Below are 21,367 nucleotides of genomic sequence, written 5' to 3'. Positions count from 1 at the left end.
GTCCCTTGCTCACTTTGCCACTGGATTCAAGCAAGCCTGGCTGAAGACGGCTGTAATGCCAGAAACCGGTCCTAGGAAGCTTGTTTCCGGTTCAGGGAAGGCATGGCTTGGCAGTTCGGGCTGGACTGTTCCCATGAGGCACAGGGTCAAGACTGATTTGCATATGGCCATGTCTGAACTGGGGTGTCATTGTGGGCTAAAGAACGGTGATGGATTAAACCCAGATCTGTTGACTGGGTGTGAGTGTTTGATTGGTTCAGATTCTCCGTCCATCACCAAACCCTTTTTTACCACTCTCTCAAAAGTAGGCAACAAGGAAAATGGCATTCCCTGCACTATAATCAATTTTCTGCCACTACCGTAAATTCTGTACAGTAGTAACTGTCCAAAAAATGGGTGGTGACCTTGGTGTGCACTCCAGAACACAGAGCCCCATCCTAACTCTCATTCCATATCACAGACAGGCCTCTGGTCACATGCATGATCATATTGTGTGCTCAGGTGATGGTCAAAACATTACAGCTTGCTATAGGACTTCATGCAGAGGCACATGTTGTCTAGAGCCATGCTGGGAGACCTGTATATTGTCCCAACAAAGCTCATTAGCATTGTTTTTTTTAAGTGGGATATTCACGCAATAATAAAAATTCCCATCACACTAGATTTATTGATTTTGCCAATGCTTGTTAAACATCAGAAGAGAATAGGTGATGAGTGTTTGTCTCACCTTTCAATGCTGATTAATTTGAATCTTCTTAATTATCTATATCTGTGTATCATTCCACCCGTTGTTTCAAGTTTTCATTTATAATACTAATCTTTTGATTTGACATATTATGTTATAATTAAGTGTCTGTTATTGTTATTAACATTCTATTAACTTTATTGCAAGTTATCGGATATCTGTAACACATTTAATTTTTTTAAATTTCTTTCCCTTGATTTTTTTCCTTTTGTGCTTTTATGGTTTGAAAAGCAACCGAATAAAGCTTATTTGTTGATGAAACATAGGGCCCGATTACGATGTTGGGTGGATCCCCACTGATAGGCTGTCGGTGAAGATCTGCCTGACATCGCACTCAGCAGGCCGACCACCGCATTACAATACCGTAGGTCAGACCGCTGCGGCCTGGTGGAAAGACTTACGCCTCCGGTCGGTCGGACACATAATCCCCAAATGGCGGTGGTGCATGAACTTTCATGGGGCAGGCCTTAAGGTTTTTTTAGGGTTGATTGTGGGAAAGGGCGACAGTGCCACAACTACTGAATCAGAATGTGCATGTTACATTAGCACCTACACAACCACATACACCATACATCACCAACTACACTTTATAACCATAACAAACAGCTACCTAAACCTCTATCTACATCATGAACCACCTACACCTTATAATACCTATGTGCAACACTACATTCCTATATGCAACATCACACACACCCTACATCACTGCCTATACCACATATCACCACCAACAGCCTTCCTCACTTACATCCTGCTTTCTCACCAACAACCTGTGCCTCTAGATGTTTTACGTACCACACTTGAAACCACCTCCTACAATGTTAAGCACATGTTGATTTGTACATTTCATACATAGACTGCTCGTATTCCCTGTGGAAGCAGGAGGAATGATCACAGGCTACCAACCACACCTACATCACCAGTTGTACCGCCACCTTACACCCATACCCTATAGACACATCCCCTACAACAATAACCCCACATCACCATATCGAACCTACACCACCATTGCCATGTTACACCGCTTACACCAAATATACAATCTGTTAGAAATTGGATTATTAATTGGGGTGGATGAATACCCACCTCAAGGAATAATCACAATCCTTGTCAGGGTGAACCTTTAAAGTCATTAAATTAACCTGAGCTCAGTCCTCTGGCAGCTATTGCACAGAGCAAACAGGCTTAATTTGGGCACTTTGTAAAGTATTTGTGCAGTACCAAATCAAAAATAAACTCGAAATACAACATAATAAAAATCCTAAACTGAATTAGAAACAAAGAGTACATTTAAATAAACAATATGATACTAAAAATTACAAAAATCCTATAAGGGTAATGAGAGGTGTGATTTTTCTAAAACGTTTAAAGAAAGAAAAACATCAAGTAGCACACAGTACCAATGATAGTCAGAGGTTGCAGTAAACCACAACTAGGTGCAATTTGACGCTGATTGCGATGTATTATGCCTGATATACCAATCTGGCTCGTTCTAATCAAATATTTTACCTTCTCACTTTAATTCTTTAAATCCCAATCCAACAAAGGAATAAGCTTCTAAAAACACTCAGGGCCTCATGAGAGGCACTTAGAGACTCAAGCAGAGGTCAAACAGCAGGGTCCAGTCCGTCTCCTGTTGCTACTGCTCACCTTGGTTGCTGCAGGAAAAGGCCTCTTGTAACATGTTATGTACCTATAGCTTTAACATGAGGTAAGCTATATGACCCTTGAAGTACACCTCTTTGTCCTGGGAACAAGAGAAAGCAGGTCCAATCCTTTCAGGGTTCTTCTCAGGTCGCAGATATCCAGGTCAGTCCTCTTCCGATTATTCTCAGGTCCAGCAGGTTTCTGAAGTGGGTGCCTTGGTATGCCACATTTATGCCTGGCACAAGCTAGTGGTTGGGGAAGACCCCTGGGCATGCCCTAACCAATAGGATAAAAGTTCCTGGGACCAACCCTACCCACTGTGGGCATTTTCAAGCTAGCAGAAGTCTTCAACCCACTAAACCTGGACTGTGGGCTGGGGGTGAGTGTAATGAGTGAACTATGGTAATACTATTGTTCCCCCACATCTAACTCTAAAACCCATTTTGGGACAGTCACTGTACCCCCATTAAACCCAGAGAAAGAAGTCTGGTAGAACAGAGCAAAGTTTTCCAGCAACCAGACAGTGGACCCACAAGATTCTTTTGGCATTCTGTTTCCCCCCCTTCATTTCAAGTAAGCTCCCAGTGTTGTATGGAAAAACCCATAGACAGACGTCTGGTGGGACAAAGTAAAGGCCCTGCCCAGGTGCTAGGTAGCATTTGCTCTTTGAATTTAATCCAGTGCCTTGGGACAACCCCACTTGTCATCATGTCAAGGGATCAACAGCTTCCCATAACCAGGCCTATGTTCACTGCTCTGGGAGTCGTTTTCACACCTCTTCAAATGCTTATTACTGGCTGGCAGAAGTAGGAGAGCAAATGGAAGTTTAACCTCCTGGAAATTCAGGCAGGAAATAGGTAACCTTTTAAAAGTCATGTTTACTTAACATTTATTAAAAACCAGACTTCAAAGGTGAATTGGATTTTTGATAACTATTAAAAGTAGTTGTTTAATTATTTTTCTATGTAGTTCAATTCCCGAGATAGAGTATTAGGATTTTTCATCTGTACTCAGGTTATCTACAAAGGTCAGCTAGGCCTGCCACAGTTAAAATAGCTGTTGCATGTTAGACACTGTAAGAACACGCTAACATTACATTTCTACATGTTCTACTATTAAATACCATGCACCCTGCCCTGTGAATTACAAGACCTACATAGAGATAACTTATCAATATTTAAAAGGGAGGTTTTGACTTGTCAAAAGTGTTTAGTTTGATAGATGAATTGCAGTGTTTACAATGCTACAATGAGGATACACTGGTAGGCCTGAAGCCATGTTTGTACTGCCAATGTATTGATTGGCCCAATAGGTGCTGCAGTTAACTTCCAGGTCCTAGGTTAGTTGCATAACACACATTGATGGAATCCCATGCAAAATGTGATAAGGCCCCTGAGTCTCCCATTTGTAAAATTTATTTATTGGTCTTGGACTGAATGGATCCCCCTAAAATGGTTGGGTGTCACCGGGATGGTTGGGGCCACCCTGTGCTACATGGGCTGCAGGGGTCTGTTTTACACCACTCCCCTGGGTACATTTTGTACCTTATACTACAGACATATAGGTATTATAATTGTTGTGCAACTTGTAGTGCGCCCAGCTACGCCAAAGGGTTTCCCATCGCAGGGCAGAGTACAGATAAGTGGTCCGATGCAGTGGGCTAGAATAGCCAGATCTTCAGACCCTTGTGGAAGCTCAGGAGGGAATTACAATTCTTTAAAGTTCCAGGAAGAGAGTTCCACAATTCAGGGCCAAGATATGCAAAAGAAGGGCCTTTCATACGAGTTAAACAAAAACCTCAGTACAGAGAAAAGGGATTGATTTGAGGAGCTCAGCATGAGAGTCAGCTGGTATGGAACTACCAGTTCCTGAATGTAGCGAGGTCCTAAGCAGTGTTTTGATTTAAACATAAAGCACAGTGCTTTAAACTCAATGTGCTTGGTGATCCTAAGCCAATGCAATTCCCGAATGCAAATGGGAGACTGAGGCAGATTTCGGTAGATCAAGGAGCAGGCTAGCTGTAGCGTTTTGCACAATCTGAAGGCGCTGAACCAGGGCCTTACCAGCACCAAGACACAGCATATTTCCATAATCCAGTCTGGATATAATTAAGGCCTAATGCACGTTTCTTGAGCCGCCAAGGGGATCAGCCAACAAATCTTTTTCAGCCATCTGAGAACTGCAAAGCAAGTAGCAGTAACTCTAGCCACTTTTGGTTTGATGGGAAGTTAATTATCCAAGAACTTGCCCAGGTTTTTGACCAAAGGAGACGGGGTGGGCAGAGTCCCAAGGGACGCTGGCCAATGTCTAGAACCCCACAGAGAGGCGTTCCGACCCACAATCCTTGAGGGAGTTCTTATTCATCCATGTCAACATTTTATTAAAGCCCAGATTCAGAATTGAAGAGTCATGGTTCTGTGCCGATGATAAGGAGAACATAATCTGAGTATCATCAGCATATGAAAAAAGGGTAAGTCAGCAACTCTCTACTGGGTCTGCCAATGGGTGTACGTAGATGTTAAATGGCATGAGGCTCAAAATATACCCCTTTGGGAATTCCTGAGGTTAGGGCTTGAGGCTTAGAGCACACATTCGGCCTAAAATTCCTGAAACGGACAGTCTTTTTAACAAGCAATGCAATAGGTCTCACATTTGCAAGAGTTGGAGCTATTGGCATTGTAACTGACAATGCCTTTTATTCATTTGTTTTGGAAACCTGCAAGCGTGCATAAACTCGTACTTTGTAAGTATAGTCCTTGCTTACGAGAAGCAAGGCTGGCAGTAAAAGAGACTGCCAGCTTTGCTTCTCATAAGCATGACTATAAGTAAAAAGTGCTTGTTTATGCACAGCTTGCAGGTTATCAAACGCATAAATGAAAGGCGTTGTCTTTTACAATGCCAATAGCTCAAACTCTCGCAAATGCGAGACCTTTTGCATTGCAAATGCTTGTTTCTCTATGTAGCCCTCTTTACCCCAGAACGTACTGGAACTATCTATCAAATTGATGCATTTCTAGAACACTTCAGCACTCCTACCCTGTCAAATGAGGACCAAACACTCGTTAGTGGGGTAAACACAGAGGAAGAGATAGCGGGAGCTATTTCCACATTGCCAACATGCAAAGACGCGTAGATTAAGTCATTTCATACCTTTCAGAATTTGGGCTCTCACTGACCAATGAAGGTCGTAACAATTAGTACATTGCTTATGTTAGTCCTTTGGCACTCCACCAAATGACCTCATTAACTCACCAGTGCCTAAAATATGTACGCGCCTGGAGTCAGTTGAGAGGGATGGCAATTGAGTTATATAGGACTATATGCTTCACATGCCAGACACTGCTTGGGCCCTGAAGACTGGGCCGCTTTAATACACAATCATGACAGGTTGCTTCACGAATGTACGCTGAAAATTCTATACTTTAAAGTCTTGAACGATTGGTACTGGTCTCCCCAAAAACTGAAGAGAGCTAGACAATTAGCACATGCTAATTGCTGGAGATGTATGAAAGATTACTGGGATGTGCATCATATCCTTTGGCCCTGTCCATCACTTACTTCTCATTGGAACAATGGATGGCCATCTCTGCATAAAATGAGCTCCTTCACAATACACCCTTCTTCCTACACTTCTGCATGATCTAACACATTTTGATGTATTGAATGTTCACATACATAGGTGGTTGGGCACATACATAGCAGTAGCAGCCTAGTTGAGTGCCCTCAGACACTGGGAACAGGGAACCACACATACTGGTAATGATTGATTACTGAAAATGCATAGGACTGTGTTATGCAAGAGGGTGACTTACACACTAAATGATATACTGGACGTGTTCAACAAGATTTGGGAAACCTTCCTGGAATCAGAAGGGGAAATCACAAAGTTTTCACCAATGATATTGAGTGCTTAACAATCAGCACCCGTCTGGAGATGGTATAGGGGTGGTGTGAACTGTGATCCTACAACTGGTTTAATTACAGCCGGGGTGGGTATGTATATTATATATCATAGAGTTTCTTTCCTTATCATTATGGTGAAAATGAAATTTGCAAAATGATGTCAGTCATCGGTTACATTCTCGTGAGTACACACATTCTTGTCACATGGAGTGCCCTCAGATTCCTATGCTTATTCTTGTGGGCCCCTTAAGTATTTTTCCAGCTTATTTTGGGTACAAATGATTTGTCAACCTGTTAAAAGAGTACCTCATTTATTTGGCTTGCCACTCATAGATATGTCAGCTGTTAATTCTTAATATTGTCGCTGTGGTTTGACAAATACATATGCCTGCTAGAGAGGGGTTCATGATTTGCGTTTCCTCCGCTTCTCAATATTTCTTATCTTCTAACTGATATTGGCAAGTTGAATGATGTCTTGATGCATAGATGCCAGTATCAATGTCAGTCAGAATGAATGATAGGTACATTTTTGGTGACCATAGTGTACCATAGTGTACATATTCCACTCTTTTCCATTTCTTTAGCTCTTCTACCTACAAGATAATCTTAGTGTGGACTTGCTTGAGAATACACAGCCCAGAAAGTATACCTGGGGGCTCTTTGCCTAACACATGAATATATTTGTGACAAATACAATATTTATTTATTTATTTTCACAACTTCTATTGTATTCAGATACATTCTGAGCTTCGGCACTGGGTCCTGGTCATATGTTTGCATATTTGAAATTCACAATAAATGTATGATGCAAGACGAAAAAACACAAGAAGTACTTATGATGAGTGCCATATGGCATTCCAGAAGAAATCCCAGCCTACTGTACTCTTGCAACCCACCCTCACATGAAAATTCTGTTAAGGAACAAATTCCAAAAGATTTCGTTTTTTAAAGAGGAGCCGCAGCAGCTCAAATCCAACAACTGTGCTGCAAAAGCATACTTAAATTATCCTAGAACAGGATGTTCCGCATCCTGAATAATTTAATTTCAATTAAAAAAATAAAAATAAGGATGAACAGCTCGACAGGTGGAATAAGGGGGGCAGCTGAAAGTCCATAAAATTCAATGTTTCCAAAGGGGATATCTCGGATTTGGCCACAAATGAAAGGCGCCATAATGAATCAAGTTGTGATTAAAGAATATGTGACTTACCTTCAAGAGTGAAGTTTCTGGTGGATACTTGACCTACATATTTCTCACTTCATAACTCTCCCAATGCACCAGAGAGGATCCAGAAAAAAATGAAAAAGCTCTCCTGCATCAGTAGGTGGTGCTACAAGTTCAACTAGATGGCTGAATATCCCAAGGTGTTGTGTCATAGAAAAGTAAATGCCATCACCCTGGCACTCAGACCTAAGTTGCCAAACTTTTTTCACACCTTTAGTAGTAGAGGTGATACTGATGCGGGACTGACGTGCGATGCAGAATACAACAAAACACTTCATGAGGAGGTGGGCATGTAAATAATCGACAGGTAGACTGAGTATCAATCAGAAACACTTGTATGTAGATTACTCACCATGTGAATTAATACCAAAATAAACACTGAGGAGGATAGTCTAAGGGAAAACTCAATCAAGAGCTGTGCCATGCAGACCCATGTAGGGAACCACCCCTAAAAGCCCAGGGCAAAGACCAGGATTGACAAGGAAGAGCACAACACCCGTGCAACAGACAAATGCACACCCTGGCTGAGGGTGCTTTTCAATAGCAGAAAACAACAGACTAGCCACAGTACAGTACACCCGACATTTCCAAAATAAACAATACAAAGAAAATGATAAAGGCACTCCCATTATAAGTTTCCTTCATAAACCACAACATTTGCAGGGTTTTTAGTCATATAATGTATAAGAAAATTGTTTGTGTCAACCCAAAACTTCCTCTTCAGAATCAACCAAATGAAAATCTTGTGAAAATGAACACCGCTACACTCAAACCCTTGAATAAGCAGGCAAAACAAATCTGTTCCAACGCGTACTATCCTTTTCCCACAATAGATGGAAACTGAAAACGTGCAGCTGACAACTGAAGATGCCTACATGGCAACACTACCGAGCAGAGGGCAGTAACGTGGAACATCCAAACCCGTAGCCCAAAAAGCATGGACACAGACAGCCATAAGGCAACTGAACATGACTCAAACCACAAACCTATTCTAAATTGACCAAGCAGACAAAAGGACACCCAAGCAAACATACAGTGTAGGGAGACTCGGAGGATATTGCTACACGACTAGTATCATACACAACCTCACACTGGTCGCTCTAAAAGTAGGGCACATATTTTAAAATCATTACACAACATCCCATGTCAGCTCCACACGTACCCAGCCACAAAAAAACAGGCAATAAGAACAAACAGCACCTCAAAAGGCAGAACTCTTATGGGAAGTTGACACAGGCATGAGACTCAATGATAGCAAATTGGACCTTGTGCTTGCTTAGCCTTTCACAGTGTTAAGAAATGCTAGATTCAAACAGATACAGTCATACATGTACAGAGCATACCCACCCTGGCAATCATGAACGTCCTCATCCCCGGAGAAAATGTACAATGCCCCCGATACTAATTACAGGATGAGGAAATACAACATATGCTGTGGGAATGTACAGCACTTTCCCACTTTTGATCACAGTCATTGAACATTTAAGCCAAATTTTGGAGCATAATACCCTACTTATTTGAGACACCTGTGTGCTAGGCTTATTCAAATGCTCAAAGAACAATGCTTTGGCCAGATTCCTGGATCTGGCCATATTACTGGCTAAGAATGCAATATCGTGCCATTTGGAAGACTAGTATGCCCCCTCAATTCCAATGTGGAAACAGACTGTTGTCACATGGGCTAAATCTGAAAGTACATCACTTAGGGGGGAAGAAGCTAGGGTCCTTCACAAATACACCTTATCCCTAAAATGGGATGAACCGATTGTAAACTTTCAATTTAACTCCAAGGATGACTACTGCCCACCTTAAAGTAGCACTCAAGGACCATCACAGGCCAGAGCACAGCAACACCTCCAAGGCACTCATTAGTCCTAGATGCAATTGCATGGACTACATGTCCTAACCCTTTCCTTTATTTACCCTCAAAAACCAACAACGCACCTTCTAATACCAAGCATCCCTCACACCTCACTTGACTTTCAATTAGCTGCACACAATTCAACGATAAACCCAATTAATCCTACTTGCAGTTAATTTGCATCCTTATACTCTCCTGCCCCAAACTGCATCATATGTACCACTTTATTATGCCTAGTACATGCCTTATTGTTAACATCGACTAAGTTTCTGAGCTTACAAAGTGGTCTTCTTTCTTCTCGTTCAAAATTATTTTTCTCTTTTGTCTCTGACTCAGTATCCTGCATACCACGCTCTGCTCTAAAACTAAGATGACAAGGGGGCGTGGCCAAGATGGCAGCCAGAGCGGACGCGTAGTCGAGGAGCTCCCCGTCCCGATCCCCCTTTTGTGCCCCTTGCTCATAGCTAAGCACCCCGCAGACCTGGCGAGTGGCGACCCTGTGTCCGCGGTCCAGCGACGACCCGATCGGGGTCAGAGGAAATCCTGTGCTCCGTCCCGTGAGCAGCAACCGGAGCAGACCTGAAAGACCCCGCTGCGAGGGTCGAGCTTGGCGGCGGCGCACCAGCGGGCTGCTTCGGAGCCCTGCAACGCCTGATGCCCAGAGGAGCGCTACCTCCCGGTGACCGCAGCCCGGCCGGAACTGAGGGGAAGCCAGTGGTTGGCGAGCCTGGGCCCTGTCGGCTCCGGCCTATCGGAGTGGACCTTGCCGCAAGACGCCGCTAATTTAGCCCCCGGCTTGGGCCTAGGCGGACGAATCCTGCGGCGGCTGCTCAACACAGCGCAGCGCCTGGCGAGCTGCAGAGGTGAGGAGCGGACGGTGGGGTGACCCCCGGGGGGCTGGCTGAACGTGCCCCCGGCGGAAGCTGAGGGGAGCTGTGGTGGGACACACCCGGGGCCGGTCTACCACACCGCGAGTGGCCGCCATCAAGGGGATCGAGGCCTGGAAGTCCAGGTGCTGCCTGGGGCAGAATCGGAAGGCGACTGGAGAACGAAGCAGCACTGGGACTCCCCCGTAGACACCGACGGGGGGTGGGCATAAATCAAGCCCCCGGCATGGGGCCTACTGCGGCCTACCCAGGGCCGGGTGTGGGAGCGCAGCAGAGGCGTGGACCCAGACCACGCAGAAGACCCAGGCGAACACCCCAAGCCACACCATAAGGTGCCAGAAAGTGCAGTGCGGCCGAGCAGCCTTGGGGGGCCCGACGGCCGTGCCCCCGGCAGGTGGAGCTAGGGGAGGAGTGGAGCCCCTAGGTGGCGGGCCTGCAGCAACACGAGTTGGAGCCGGGCGAGACGCGCACAAAGGGAGCGGTACGGACTGCAGGGAAGTCTGATAGCAGCCAGGGAGCGAAGCCACAGTGGGGGAAGTGGCGGCCCTGCCCTTGGAGACCGCACCAGATTCGGGGGGCGGGAATCGAGCCCCGGCGCGGGACCTAGTGGAGCCTGCTTGCCTCCAGCCCAGACGGCTAGGGGGGGTGACCCCCAGAGAAGCCAAAGAACCAGCAGCGTCGGCTCGGACCCGGGAGAGAGGCCCTGAGGAGGCGAAGGACCCAATCCAGAAGAAGAAACTGCGTGTGGGGACAGCGGGACACACCAGGAGTGGCACACGGAGCTTCGGGTGTGGTTGTGAAGAGCACCATGTCAAACCGCAAGGGAGGACGGACGATTACCGACATGCTGACCAAGGGCACCCCCAAGGGGGCGAAGAGCCCGGAGCAAAGCCTCCCACCGGAGCAGCCTAAGACACACTCAGAAGGGGAGATTCCCATCACGAGGGCCTTCATGGAAACACTTTTCAGTACACTAAGAGAGGACTTCCAAACCCTTAAACAAGAGATGGCAGGGGAGCATAAAGAGCTCAGGCGGGACGTCGATGGCCTGGGTGAACGTGTGGCGGCGGTGGAGGAATCGGTGAGCAACAGAAGCGGAGAGATCGAACTCCTGCAACAGGAGATCATTCGGCTCCAAGACCAACACACAGACCTACAGGCACACAACGAGGACCTCGAGAACCGCTCCCGTCGCAATACCATACGGGTCCGGGGAGTGCTGTCCAAATCAGAAGGGGATGATGTAACAGCATTCCTGCAGAAGCTATACCGGAGCATCTTGGGGGAGCAGGAGGACTTCGTGGTCCGGATAGATCGAGCACACAGGGTGGGCATGGCATGCCGGGCCCCGGCCCCGCCCCCTGACATCCTGGCCTTCCTGCCTGACTACCCTCTGAAGGAACGCATTCTTCAAATGGGGAGGCAGAAACAACCTCTACAGTTCCGAGGCTACGCGGTGGCGTTGTATCAAGACCTATCGGCCATCACGCTGCAGAAGAGATGGTCGTTTAAGGTGGCCACGGCCTTCTTGAGAGACAAAGGAATCCCTTACTCCTGGGGCCACCCCTTCAGACTCATCTTTAAATGGGAAGGGGTCCTTCGGCAACTTCGATCCCTTCGGGACACTTGTGAGCTGCTGGGTATCACCCTAGAGGCGGAGGATAGTGAGGAGAACTCATCCAGGCGGTCCTCCCCGCACCCTCCCAGACTAGAACTGGGGATGGCTGGTAACGGGTGAGGCGTAGACGGACCCACAAGAATATTCGCAAGCCAGACCCCGAGACCATAGCTCAAGAACACACGGCTGCGGTCCAAGTGGTCGCCAAAGACACTTCCACGGAGCTGTGATATGCTTAAATTGGGGGGTGTGAATGAATGCCTTCGCATACCAGGCGGTCTGGGGGGACGGGGCGGGGGGCCACTGGGGTTGCCTCGACTGCACGTTTTTCCCTTTTCGACCTGATACTACGGACCTACAGAGGAAGACTGTACAGGGCCGGGACAATGATCTCTAGTTTGGGGTTTGCACTACTTTGGGGGTTCCTTGTTGGGGTTAGGGGGGGACCCGGGTGGGGTTCAGGGATGGGGTTGGTGGGAGTTGGGGACGGGGGGGGAGACAGGGGTAGGGGTGGGGGGAGCGGGTGGGGGTTCCTCCTTGTCCACGAGCACCGAGCGGAATTGTCTTTTCCCTTTCACCTCCATGTCCCGAGCACAGCACACAGCGGCTCCACATGCCTGCTTACGATGACACGTCCACTAACTGTTCTCTCACTTAATGTGAGAGGGCTTAATAATCCAGTCAAACACAAGGCGATTCTCTCTTTCCTGGAACATTCAAAAGCGGACATTTGCCTCCTGCAGGAGACGCACCTACTGGCCAAAGACCACCACAGACTTAAATCCCGCGCCTTCCCATGGCAATTTTTCTCCTCTGCAGGCAAGAAAGTGGCTGGAGTGGCGATCCTGGTGGAAAAATCCTTTGGGGGACGGGTCCTACAGAAAGAGGCTGAGATCAAAGGCAGGTTATTAGTACATCGCTTTCTCATAGCGGGGCAGACACTACTGATAAGCTCCATATACGCACCTAATGAGGGCCAGGAGGCATTCTTACACAGGGCATTAGAGGCGACCACAGCCAACACGCATCCACACATTCTGCTGGGAGGCGACCTCAACCTAGTATTTCACAACACAAGGGATCGCTCTGGATAGCGCACCGGCCAGGTCGGGGCTCTGTCGATGTCGGGTCAGAATAACCTGGCAGATCTGGGCTTGATCGACTTATGGCGGCACGCACATCCGCAGGCCACGGCGTACACATACTATTCAGCGGCCCACAAAACCTACGCGAGACTCGATTATTTCCTGTGCTCCTCCCAATTAGCGTCTCGTGCGTGAGATGTCGAGATACCCCCGGCCTCCCTATCGGACCACTCTCCGGTGGTGGCCTCCTTTCTAACACCGCCCACGCCTGGGCCCCAACGACATTGGCGCTTGCGAGACAGCCTACTTCAGAGTCCTGCCATGATCGAGCGGATCAAGGCTGCCCTCAGTCAATTTCTCCTACACAATGCCAACGAAGACACCACCAAAGCCACCCAATGGGCAGTGCTCAAAGCAGTGCTATGGGGTGAATTTATTTCACTGTCCACAGCCAATAACAGAGAACGCGCGCGGAAGAGAGCCGAAATTACCCAACGTGTGGCAGAGCTGGAACAAATGCACCAGCGCACGGAAGCGGCCCGGGCGTGGCGCCAGCTCTGCACAGAACGAAAGATGCTGGCGGCCTTGGACCAGGATGTGGCCGAGTACGCCCCTATGCGGCTTAAACATGCGTATCATACGGGAGGGGACCGATGCGGGAAATTGCTGGCGAGCAGACTGCGGGAGAAACAGCAGAGGCAACATGTTCGGTCCCTCCAGCTTGGTCACGGCGACCAAGTTACGGCGGATGCGGCCATCGCCGCTGCTTTTGGGGACTTTTATACTGGACTATATGCGGCAGACCGATTAGACTTGCAAGCGGGCCACGACTATCTGAAGGGGGCGGCCCTTCCAGCTTTGAACGAAGCACAGGCGGAGTTCCTCGATCGACCCATAGGCTTAGAGGAAGTGATATCGGCGATATCCCGCCTCAAACTGGGCAAATCGCTGGGTCCTGATGGTTACTCGGCGGCCTTCTATAAATTGTTCTGTCCACAAATAGCCCCCCTATTGCGCGACCTCTTTAACACCTTCGACCAGCCGGGTGCCATAACCCCAGACCTGTTGGAGGCCGCGATATCGGTGATTCCTAAGGCAGGCCGGGACCCCACTCGGTGCGGCTCGTTCAGGCCAATATCCTTGCTAAACATCGACCTTAATCGATTTACAAAAGGGGGTGGTGATGAACAGAGTGTCTGAATTGAGCAGACCACTCTTACCCAGTCCAAAGATCAGGGCTTGATCCATCACCGTTATTTATCTCACTGCCCCATCCCAGCTCAGAACCTGGCTATATGCAAATCAGTCTGTCCCTGGCCCAGTGCATCATGGGAACAGGGCAGACTAAACTACCAAGCCAATTCTTTACCAGAAAGGAGACAAGCTACCGGGGACCGGTTTCTGGCATTTCAGCCTCTTCGGCCCGGCTTGCTTGAATCCTGATGGAGCAGTGAGAAAGGGACTCATGTCTGAGTATACCCTGCCACACCTATAGTGGCCAAAATCGATTTACAAAAGGGGGTGGTGATGAACAGAGTGTCTGAATTGAGCAGACCACTCTTACCCAGTCCAAAGATCAGGGCTTGATCCATCACCGTTATTTATCTCACTGCCCCATCCCAGCTCAGAACCTGGCTATATGCAAATCAGTCTGTCCCTGGCCCAGTGCATCATGGGAACAGGGCAGACTAAACTACCAAGCCAATTCTTTACCAGAAAGAAGACAAGCTACCGGGGACCGGTTTCTGGCATTTCAGCCTCTTCGGCCCGGCTTGCTTGAATCCTGATGGAGCAGTGAGAAAGGGACTCATGTCTGAGTATACCCTGCCACACCTATAGTGGCCAAAATCGATTTACAAAAGGGGGTGGTGATGAACAGAGTGTCTGAATTGAGCAGACCACTCTTACCCAGTCCAAAGATCAGGGCTTGATCCATCACCGTTATTTATCTCACTGCCCCATCCCAGCTCAGAACCTGGCTATATGCAAATCAGTCTGTCCCTGGCCCAGTGCATCATGGGAACAGGGCAGACTAAACTACCAAGCCAATTCTTTACCAGAAAGGAGACAAGCTACCGGGGACCGGTTTCTGGCATTTCAGCCTCTTCGGCCCGGCTTGCTTGAATCCTGATGGAGCAGTGAGAAAGGGACTCATGTCTGAGTATACCCTGCCACACCTATAGTGGCCAAAATCGATTTACAAAAGGGGGTGGTGATGAACAGAGTGTCTGAATTGAGCAGACCACTCTTACCCAGTCCAAAGATCAGGGCTTGATCCATCACCGTTATTTATCTCACTGCCCCATCCCAGCTCAGAACCTGGCTATATGCAAATCAGTCTTTTTTTGTCCACCCTAAGCGTGGAAGGGTATGCTCAGATGTGAGTCCCTTGCTCATTGCACCATCAGGATTCAAGCAAGCCGGGCCGAAGAGGCTGAAATGCCAGAAACCGGTCCCCGGTAGCTTGTTTCCTTCCCAGTGTAAGAATTGGCTTTTGTAGTTTGGTTTGCCCTGTTCCCATCATGCACTCGGACAGGAACAGACTAATTTGCATACAGCCAGGTTCTGAAACTGGGATGGTGCAGTGAGCTAAAAAACGGTGTTGGATCTAGCCCTGATCTCTTGACTGGGTGAGAGTATTCTGTTTAATTCAGAGACTCTGTCCCTCACCACCCCTTGTTGTAAATATTTTTGTCCACCCTAAGCGTGGAAGGGTATGCTCAGATGTGAGTCCCTTGCTCATTGCACCATCAGGATTCAAGCAAGCCGGGCCGAAGAGGCTGAAATGCCAGAAACCGGTCCCCGGTAGCTTGTTTCCTTCCCAGTGTAAGAATTGGCTTTTGTAGTTTGGTTTGCCCTGTTCCCATCATGCACTGGGACAGGAACAGACTAATTTGCATACAGCCAGGTTCTGAAACTGGGATGGTGCAGTGAGCTAAAAAACGGTGTTGGATCTAGCCCTGATCTCTTGACTGGGTGAGAGTATTCTGTTTAATTCAGAGACTCTGTCCCTCACCACCCCTTGTTGTAAACATCGACCTTAAGCTGTATACGGGCCTTATTGCCAGTAGATTGGCCTCGTATATGCAGCAGTTAGTGGAACCCGATCAAGCCGGCTTTATTCGACAGCGGCAAACCGGTGACAATACGAGACGAGTTCTTCACTTAATAGAGGCTGGGTCACGGGCGAGGCCGGGCTGCATGCTCCTTACCATCGATGCCGAGAAAGCATTTGATCGGGTGGACTGGCCGTACCTGGACTTGACGCTACAGAAGTTCGGCCTGGCTGAGACACTCCGCAACCGTATTTTGAACTGTTATCGCCAGCCGACTGCGACGGTCAGGGTCAATGGCCACACCTCCCCGAGATTCCCGATTGGCAGGGGGACAGCTCAAAGGATCTGCAGTCAGGAAGAGAAGGAGATTGAAGAGTTAATCAAAAATATCAATGACACTCAAACCACGAGTGATGCAAAGATACTTTTAGAAAAAATAGAAAAAGAAATTGCATCATTCAAAGACTATTCGCTTAATATCAAAACAGCACAATTTGATAAAGACTCTAAATCTTTCCGACTTGAACAAGTATATCCCTTTCTTAGGGAAGACTTTTACACCTCTGGTGAATCAAGAGGTGCTTTAAATACATTTCAAGGAAGATCCAGAAATAAATTTATTACATTTTCGGACACCACCTCTTCTGACTCTTCCTCTGACTCCAGACAGTCAAATTCTAAAACAAGGGGCGCCGGTAGGGGATCAGCTCCTTTTTTAGCCAGGGGCGGCCAAACACGACCGCGCTTCAAGCAACCATGGCAAATGCGCACTCGCAACAAAAATTACAACAACTAGACTCATCCACCATTGTTAATCTTTCTGACAAAGTATTAAATAGGCATGAGGAAATGCTTCTTGACTTGGGTCTCAAATTTGTTCCAACTAAAAGGACCGATTTTACTAAACTAAAACTAGAGGCACTTGACTTCTGTCGCAAAGTTAGGCTAAAAGCCTATTTCGCTGGTACCGAAATGACGTCTTCACATGAAATCACTGGATTGAGGGTTAAATCAAGGTTCACTCCAATGATCAATATCCCCAAACAAATCATTGCTTTTGAACAAGCAGTCCTGTCCTCCCTTACTAAACTTGAGAAAAAAAGTAGCTTTGTCAAGAATAACATCGGCAAAGATACCCAAAAGGCAATCACTGAATTAAAATCTGATACATCAATCATTATAAAACAGGCGGACAAGGGGGGTGCGGTGGTCTTATGGCCCCGCCCCATGTATCTCACCGAAGGACAAATGCATGTAAATAATAGGGATTGGTACAGACCATCTAAGGAGGATCCAGTCCTTGCTATTCAGGACAAAATAGCAAAAATCACACAAAGAGCCTTGGATGAAGGCTACTTAGGACCAAAAGAGCATGAATACTTAAACAAAAAGTCACCTAGAACTCCAATTCTTTATTTCTTACCCAAGATACATAAGAATGATAGGACACCCCCGGGGAGACCCATTGTGTCCGGATGCGATTCAGTGCTGGAACCGATATCCAAATATATCGATTTCTTTCTAAAACCGTGCATAGAACAAGTCAAATCGCATCTGAGAGACACGACTGACTTCATCAACCGAATTGAGGGACACTCATTCAATGAAGTAACGGAGCTGATGGTGACATTGGATGTCGCTTCGCTTTACACGCAAATACCTCAAGACGAGGCTCTGGAGGTCATTGAACTATATCTAGAAAAACGTGAGAGACCCCACCGGGTTCCCTCCGCATTCATTGTGGAATTGGCTGAAATAACTCTTCGGAGCAACTATTTCAGATTTGAGAGTGATTATTTTATACAAATCAAGGGGACAGCCATGGGCTGTCCTTATGCGCCGGAGCTGGCGGTACTCTACATGTCTCAATATGAAGAAAGATTCATCTACAAGGACAATCCCTACTCACACCACATGATTCAATGGTTGAGATACATAGATGACGTCTGGCTCCTGTGGCAGGGGAGCCAGACCGAACTTGAACAATTTCATGCATGGGTTAATTCAAGACACCCTGACATCAAATTCACGATGAACTCAAGTTTCAAAGAGATTACTTTCCTTGACGTCTTAGTAGGTACCAGTGCTTCTAGACTGACGGCCTCTTTGCACAAAAAGCCAACTGATAGGAATACAATCCTGCACTACACTAGCTCACACCCACAAAGCCTTAAGGATAACTTACCTTATGGGCAACTGCTCAGAATTAGACGCAATTGCACAAGTCTACAAGACTTTGAATCACACGCAACAAGATTTTGCAATGAGATGGCTGAAAGAGGATACCCTAAAAGATTGTTAAAACATGCCAAAAATAGGGCCAAATTCACCCCTAGGGATACACTCCTGCAGGTAAAAGAAAAAAAGCAATTAGACAAATTGGTTTGTGTGACGACCTTCGGTCAACACACGAACCAATTCAAAAACATCATAAGAAACAATTGGCATTTGTTGGAAACAATTGAGTACCCTCTGCCTAAACCCATCTTTGCAATGAGGAAGAACACGAGCATTGGACAGCATCTTATTAAAGCGGATACCCATATCCCGCCGCCCAAGAGTGACCTCATAGCTCAGTGGAATCTAAAACCGATCAGTGGGCATCACAAATGTGGTAACTGTGTTTCATGTTCTTCAACAATTGAGGGAGACGCCTTTACCAACCATGGCATCAAGTGGACACATGATGCATTTACAAATTGCAAGACAAGAAATATCGTTTATGCAGTGGTCTGTCCTTGCGACAAGGTGTACATTGGCAAAACAAGCCAAGCCATTAATGCCAGAATAACACAACATCGGTCTCGGATAAAGAAAAAAGTGATGACTGCACCAATGGTGGAACACTTTGTAAATAATCACCACACTGAAAATGATTTTAAATGGACACCACTTGTGTGGCTGGATCCTAAACGTTACCCAGATGTTGAAACCATGCTACTTCGTAAGGAGGCATACCTTATACTCCGATTCGATAGCGTGAATAAGGGTCTCAACACTCTCAGTGAAATTAATCGAGCTTGATTCCATTTCTGGACTTCAATTCCCACAATGCACTAGCACCTGTCACTCATCCGATTGGATGACAGCAGATCACATGCTTTTATTGTTGCAAGCACCGGCAGTCCTTTGGACAACTAAACTCTGTGTGTGCCGGTTGAAACTAGGATGCATTAGTGGAGCCCTTCGCGGCGATTAACGGTAAGAACCCGACCCTCCCTTCACTGATCCCGGTGCGCTAGCCCGTAACTGGTAATAGAAGCGCGACCAACCATACTTTGGTTTAGCCTCCTCTCCCCTTTATTTTACAGAACGGACAGCGTTCCTTCACCAACACCGGTCAGGATATCCCGCCCGTGTTGAACAACTAAAAAGTAAGTGTTCCCAGTGAGGTGCGCACGCCTCTGTGCATGTCCTTTCATTTTTATGGTAGAATTATTCCAAATATCGCTTTTTCCTGATTTTGTCCCCTCAGCGATTATTCACGCCAACACTGAAAAGTAATTCTAACTACCGGCACTTCTGACTTCAGGTTCTGAAGACCTAAGGTAAATTTAAATTTTACCGCTTCGCTACCTGTCAGCATGTATTCTGGCATTATCATTTGGTGACATTAGTCTCACTTTGTTGCAGCCCAGACCCGCCAGTCATAGACGTTATTGCCAAACAAGAAGCCACATGGGGCTAACATTTATAAGGTATGCCGCAATCTCATGCGGTTTTAAATTTCATTAAATAAAAACGGCGAGAGTATGAAGTTTGGTAATCAAACTATTCATTTATTTCCTTCGCAAAACAGTTCCCATGGACTAGAATCACCGCCCTGATGAGAATCCTGTAAATAACGGAACAGGATTTGAAACGCGTCGGCATTTGACTTGACACTAATGGCTTCTGTCAGTCATGTATAAAATGGGCTTTCTTTGATCATTTGATATAAACGAATCCAGTTCATGAGCTAGGAGTTGATTCTTTGATAATATCCACTCCCGCTCTTTCACTTCGTTGCATTTATAATCTTCAACTGTGAATTGTTTATCTGTTTTTTCATTTCACTTCTGATTTATTTATGTCCATGTACGTATGATTAAATGCAATGTTCTTGCTTTAAACTATTTCACTGTAAATATGCACATACCGCTTTTTTGAAATACGTATGGCTAGAAATGAAGTTGATGGTAATTCTTTGTCTGTTTTTCATAATGAAAATTGTTTAAATCACGTATTGATTCAGTGACAAAAAATTTTGTCGGGATAAACTAATAAACTTATGGTTTATCTTCAATCATTCAGTGCTTGAATTAATTTAATTGGAGGCATAGGCAATTTTTTTGGATTACGTTAGTGTGGCCCTGCCTACCCTCTCTCCCATTGGGCCCAGCCACCATTGTGGTTTTAATGGCAGGGGGACTAGGCAGGGCTGCCCGCTCTCCCCCCTGCTTTTCGTGCTGTACATGGAACCATTGGCGCAACGTATACGGCAGCACAGCCTCACAGAGGGCATTCCGTTTGGCGGCGACACGCATAAAGTCAGTCTATACGCAGACGACATCTTACTCTCCCTGATGGAGCTGATGCACTCCCTCCGAGCGCTATTCGTTGAGCTCCATACCTTTGCGCTAGCCTCAGGCTTTAAAGTCAACTTTGGGAAATAGGAGGTCTGTCGCCCGGCACATTGGCGTAAGCCAAAGCGGAATTTGATTTGCAGTGGTCGAGCTCTACGATTCCCTACCTGGGGGTCCTGCTGGCGCCGACTGTCCGAGCCACGGCAGATGCCAATTACACGAGGCTCAGCGCGCGCATCGGCAAGGAACTTAGGAGATGGAGGCATCTCACACTCTCCTGGTTGGGCCGCATAGCGGCCACCAAAATGACCCTGCTACCGTAGATTCTGTATGTCTTCCAAACACTCCTACTGCACCCGCCGGCGGGTTGGCTTCAAAAGACGAAGGCTGACCTGGCTCACTACATCTGGAATAGTCGCCGCCCGCGCTTCAAGCACTCGATTGCTGTGCTTCCCCCCGCACACGGCGGAGTTGGGATACCTGACCTTACGCTATATTTTCGAGCCACCCAGCTGTGCACGCTTGTGGAATGGCACCAGTTAGAATCCAGCAAACACTGGCTCTTTCAAGACCAGGCAGTAGCAGGTCGACCGCTCCAGGGCGTTCCGTTCTTAACGCGCCAACACAGACCACCTAATCTCTACGCATCGCAGATCATGTGCACGGTCCTGGACACGTGGGACAATGTGGAAGTCCGGCGGGGTCTCACTTCGTTTCCCTCCCCGATGACACCGCTTTTCGACAATCCGGATTTTTTCCCCGGTCTTGACCCCAG

The sequence above is a fragment of the Lissotriton vulgaris genome, chromosome 11 (genome assembly GCF_964263255.1).
Source record: "Lissotriton vulgaris chromosome 11, aLisVul1.2, whole genome shotgun sequence".
NCBI classification, from domain to species: domain Eukaryota; kingdom Metazoa; phylum Chordata; class Amphibia; order Caudata; family Salamandridae; genus Lissotriton; species Lissotriton vulgaris.
The sequence above is the reverse complement of the archived record's forward strand: the minus strand, read 5'-3'. Positions refer to the sequence as shown.